Source organism: Microplitis mediator, chromosome 6 (genome assembly GCF_029852145.1).
Source record: "Microplitis mediator isolate UGA2020A chromosome 6, iyMicMedi2.1, whole genome shotgun sequence".
Lineage (NCBI taxonomy): Eukaryota > Metazoa > Arthropoda > Insecta > Hymenoptera > Braconidae > Microplitis > Microplitis mediator.
The window spans coordinates 4,937,113-4,943,112 of NC_079974.1; positions in this window are offsets into that span (position 1 = coordinate 4,937,113).

Sequence of the window (6,000 nt, forward strand, 5' to 3'; positions counted from 1 at the left end):
TCGTTGTAAAAATTGTTTATTAATTAGTGGTCTTGTGGTGCTATCCATCTGATTTTGCTGTAACTTGTATTGAAGGGTATGAATATTTATCGACGCAATTAAATCCTATTATTGAAAGTGGTGTAAAATTATGCAAATGGTTATCTCACCATGGTGATAAGTATACCCGTAATGTAATTATTACTGTTATAATACCGACAGACCTAAATTTTTTAAGATTGTTGAAATTTTGCTAGATGTCTGCAAAAATATTATTTTTTTTACACCTAAAGAACTTGACGCTGGTTTCGATGCTCATTTTCAAGCGTATGAAATTCATAATGATTTTATAAATTGGCATCTCATTTATTTGGATCAAGCTGATGGCACGTGTTCACTAACACATCAGCCTAATGGCAAAAAATATATTTGTTACCGACCATAAGCTATATTTTTAATTTATTTTTTATTATTTCTTAATATTAAGTTTAAAGTAAAAATCATGTTTTTGCATTTTAAATAAAACATTAATAACTTGTACTTACGATCACTTTTATTCAACGGAAACCTTGTATGTAAGCATTTTTTATAAACATATCCTAATTTTATATTTAAGAAATTTTTATAGCTCATTCTAGAAGTCGAAGATATACAATGTTTAAAACAAGTACTGTATTAACATAAATGTGAGTTTTCTGAAACTAAAAGGATGCAATGAATCAAATAATTATTGTAAAAAAAAAAAGCGGATTCTACGTTTACTGCAAATTACATACAGCAGTAATTGAATTTTAATTTAAGTTAAAAAAATTTTTAATCTGCTGTTCTTTCGACCATAATTATTAAATTTATACAATTTTTTCAATTTAGAAAAGCTCATATTTATATTAATATAAATATGTTCCAAACATCGTATTAATTCCACTAATCGGCCTAAAAATATATTTTTTTCAACTCAAAAATTTCAATACAAAATTTCATATATTTATATTTAAAATAATAATAGTCGAATAAATTTCAATTATGTTTTGCTTAATAATACGATAAAATTGACTACGAATACTCTGAAATTAATTGTTCAAGTGGTATCTATTAATAAATAAAAAAGGAATTTTATTTTATGAAATCTTTAAATTCTTATTTTTGTTAGAATTTTTATCATTTTATATATTGAATTATTATAAAATGTAAGGCTTTTTTTACGTGCTTAAACTGTAAGAAAACACCACTATGCTACTGATATACGAATTTTTATAGTAAAGATTCAAGAGAAAGAAATAAATTTTACTTAATGAAACTGTAAAATTTTCAATCTAAAGCTTTAGTTATTATTATTCTGAGTACTGAATTTCGAACAAAAAATTATCCCTTTTGTCCAATGAAACTGTGAAGATTGTAAGTCATATTTCATATATTATCATTTTCAGAGTATAGATTCTAGCAAAATAAATACTTTTTACTACATGAAACTGTAATAATAATTTTTTTTTTGACTCAGCAATTATAATTTGAAGAATTTATAGAAAAAATTACAGTGTGAGATTGTAATTGTTAGAATAACATTTAAAATTATAAAATCTATTTGCTATTGAGAGCTAGATAATCTCGAGTTTAAAACTGTAATATTTGTTATGCCTGGATAAAAAAGTAATTTTTACAGTTTCAGATTCGCAGCGCTTTACTACAGTACGAAACTGTAATAAATACTCTACATGAGTTCAATTTTTCAACTGCTCTTTTTTCCGTGTATCACTCGATTCACTTTCATCTGATGAAGTGTCATTAATAATCCAGTCCTAAAGGATTATTGCGAAATAAAAAATTGTCAACATCTAAAATTACCTAATTAAAATCAACTATTTATCAATATTCTTACTTCGATTATTTCATCTATATCATTCTCTACTAGATTATCAACGTCAAAATTTTCCATCGTTATATTATTCAGTTTTACTTTTTATAATCGATTATAAAATTTAATATTAACAAAAGAATCGTTATTATCTTTATTATATTTGAATGAAAAAATCAATAATTCAATAATTACGGCACATTTTTAAACAGAAGAAATTAATTATTCGATTTATTTATCAGAATCATCTCATCATTAAAAAATGACGTCCATTGATATAAATTTATGATTCCAAAATTTCAGTATCTGTCAAAATTGTCAAACAAATTGATAGACAGATGGAAAGTTGTTCTACATTGCCATTACTAAGTGCATAGGTTTGGAAGATTCTGACCCGGGTGGAAATTTTTCTGACTTTTCTCTGAAAAACTCTAAAAAAGTTCTTAGAACGTTGAAAAAGTCTTTAGAACTTTAGAACTGAGTTTTTCAGGGAAAATTAAAAAATATTTCCACCAGAGGAGGTACAAATAAAAAAATTGGATGTATATTGTAGTAAATAAATATTATTTTCAGCGGTCTAAAAGGATGTTAATCCAGGACAAACTGACGTCTAATTAGCCATCCCGCTTTGTTTTTTGATTTTATTCTTCAACTTTTGAGAACATCGAAAAATAACGTGGTAGAAGTAACAAAAATTAGAAATTTTTTGTGAAATGCTACAATTATTTTTTTTAATTTTAGGGTAAGAGCACCATTACCTAGCCCCAAACCGGTCGCCAGCCATCTCATGTTAAATTATATCTACACATATATTGAGCCAATGTTAAAGTATATATCTGGCTGGCTACTGGTTGGGGGTTGGGTACTAGTGCTCTTACCCTATTTATCATTTAAAATTAATTACGTAAGATAGTTATCATCAGTTTATCCTTACAATGATATTGATGTTCAGAAAATCAATTGTGAAGATAATAAGGAGGAAAAATATCAAAAAAAAAAAAATTTCAAAAAAGTCGATTTCATCCAAGTAAATGCGTTTTCCATTGCCCAGTCGACCACCTCGTTGTAAAGGTCCATTGTAGTTAGATGTTGCTTATTCAATGATCGTAGGCAGAATAAATAAAAGTGTCCACCTCAAACGACTCGGGCAATAACCATGTTTCGGTACCAGCGAGCCAATCACAGCTTTCCTAGTTCCCCTACTACTGTCATTTTACCCACTATTACTATAACAAAGCTGTGATTGGCTCGCTGGTACCGATGTAGAGTTGTTACCTGAGTCATAGTGATGAGCAAAGCAAAACCAAGACCAAGACTAAGACAGAAAAAAATTCTAATTAAATTTATAATAATAATATCGTAATTTGTCCTATTGATTATTGTAGTGGTGGACTAGACTTTTACAATCGTAATTTTTACGATGTAGCGTTGGAAATTTCATTTAAGAAATAATACTTCAGACAAATAATGCGAAGTCTTAAGCTCTTCAATATAAATTACGATGCGAATATCGTAAAATTTGAAGAGAAATTTTAAATAAAAGAATAAAATAATAATCGTTCGGACGTTGGATTCGAACCTGAGTCCTTCTGAGTGCGAAGTGTCCGACGCCTTGGACCACTCGGCCACCGAAGAGCCTACATTTTGTATGATTTTTAAGGTTCATATAAACGATTTGAATAAACATTCATAAGTCATGAGAGCGCCTCTTGCGGAGAACGCAGTTAATATTTAAAAATTACGATACAATATCGTAATTTTTATAGCTTACATCGTATTATAACAGAGGCAGCACTGTAATATTTATTTTACTCAAAAGTACATAGAAAGATAAATATAGAAATAAATATAGTTTTTGAATTGTAATTTTTATTTCTTTTATTTTTACGATGTTAAATTGTAATTTTTGAAGTAATTTTTAATCCTAAAAGTCTTTGTTACAATTACGATGTTAAATAGTAAAAAATATAACCCACATAATAAATTTTGAAATAAAATATTTTAAAATTCACGCTAATAAAAGTCTAGTCCACGATTACGATATTAACATCGTAAATTTTGTTAGAATTTTCTTTCCGTGTGGTATAGACTCTACGACTTGTTGACGTTTAGTTTTTAATTATGTTTGTGCCGTTTTAGGGAGGGTTGGATGATCTTCTTCCCTCAATATAACGAGTAATTCTGAAATGGTATTTGATTGAAAGCTAGCTCTATTATTCAAAGCCCATTGACGAAGTCTTTCTTGCAGTCTGCCTGAATTTTCAACGTTTTCCAGAGTCACATTTTCATTTTCATAAGAGTCATCATCGGTTTTTTTTCATTTCACCAGTCACTATAACCTCACTTTCCACCGCATTTTCAGATGCGACATCGTTCTCAACAAAAATATCACTCGATGAACTATTTCCATCAGTAACATCATTATGAACTATACAATAATTATTTTCACTGTTCAGAGAAGTATCAACTGTTTTTATTATTTACACTATATTATCACTGTCACCACGATTCACGTTATTTACAATTCTCATATGAGATAAAATTCTACTTCTTAATTAATTGTTGGTAATTATTTTTTTGTTAGCACGAAATTTTTTGACGCCTTCAGACATGTTGAAAAAAATTTTTATTTATTTATCAAAAAAAAATTTTAACATTAGAAATATCCACATACGTATATTTACATATAGTTTCTGGTTCCTCGATAACTTCTTATTACCGAACGGCTGATGTAATTTTCAACGCATGCGCAATCAAAAAAAGCGTCATAGCAAATATCGGCCAAGAATCGGCTGAGGATCGCGAATTATTATAGTGTGTATAATACGGCGGACAATGATAAGCCAGCCATAGGCCGTTAAAAAATGCCGATGCTTGGCCGAGCGTTAGTAGCCGAACTTTCGCCGATCATCGGAGAATAGTTGACCATCGGCAACTTTGTATGGATCTTGTGATACGAAAACATCGCAATACATTGAATAACGAGTCGGCTCAATGGCTATTGTGCATCAATCCTTGGTCACCAAATAAAAAATAATAAATATATGCGTATAAGTAACGTATATTATATTATAATAATATATGAGTATTAAAATTAATAGAATACGGTAAAATTTTTTGATTATTGTAAAATAAAGCTTAATTAATTATAGATATTGATTGTTGATCATTTATAATTTATATTTATAAAAAGCCTTGAAAAATTTCCAAAACGAAGTAAGTAATAAATAGCAGACTATTTGAGCAAGACCAAGACCAAGACCGTTTCCAAGACTGTCTTAGTTTTAGTCTTGGTTTTGCTTTGCTCATCACTATGACTCAGGAAACAACTCTACATCGGTACCAGCGAGCCAATCACAGCTTTGGAGTAGTAATAGTGGGTAAAATGACAGTAGTAGGGGAACTAGGAAAGCTGTGATTAGCTCGCTGGTACCGAAACATGGTTATTGCCCGAGTCGTTTGTGGTGGACACTTTTATTTATTTCGGCTACGATCATTGAACAAGCAACATCTAACTACAATGGACGTTTACAACGAGGTGGTCGACTGGGCAATGGAAAATGCATTCACATAGATGAATTCGATTTTTTCGATATTTTTTCTCTTTATCATCTTCACAATTGATTTTCTAAATATCAGTACCATTGTGAGGCTGATAAGAAGAAAAAATAATAATAATATCAACAACAAAAAATTTCGAAAAAATCAATTTTCTTGAAAAAAAAAATTTTTTTTCGTAATATTTTTCAATAATTAAAGTTTTTGGTCAACAAAGTAGGGTTTGTTACTAAAAAAAAAACCTTGTGAAATTGAAAAAATGATTAAAAACCGAAGAATCGCTCGATATAACTCAGGTAACAACTCTACATCGGTACCAGCGAGCCAATCACAGCTTTGTACACGGAAAGAAATTTTCCGCGGATACCACTATGCTGTATGGTCGATTCCACCATACTGTATGGTAGCAAGGATTTTTTCATTCGTTTAAAAATTGCATGTATAGATGATTTGACCATACGGGAATGGTAACATTCACAATAATCATGGCGTATGAGACCATGCCAGTATGGGCGTCAGGCCCATACTGCTTGGTGGTATCCACAATGCTTCTGGCAGATAACCCTATTCAATATTGTAAAATTACGTATGCTTATATTGTAGTAGTACCA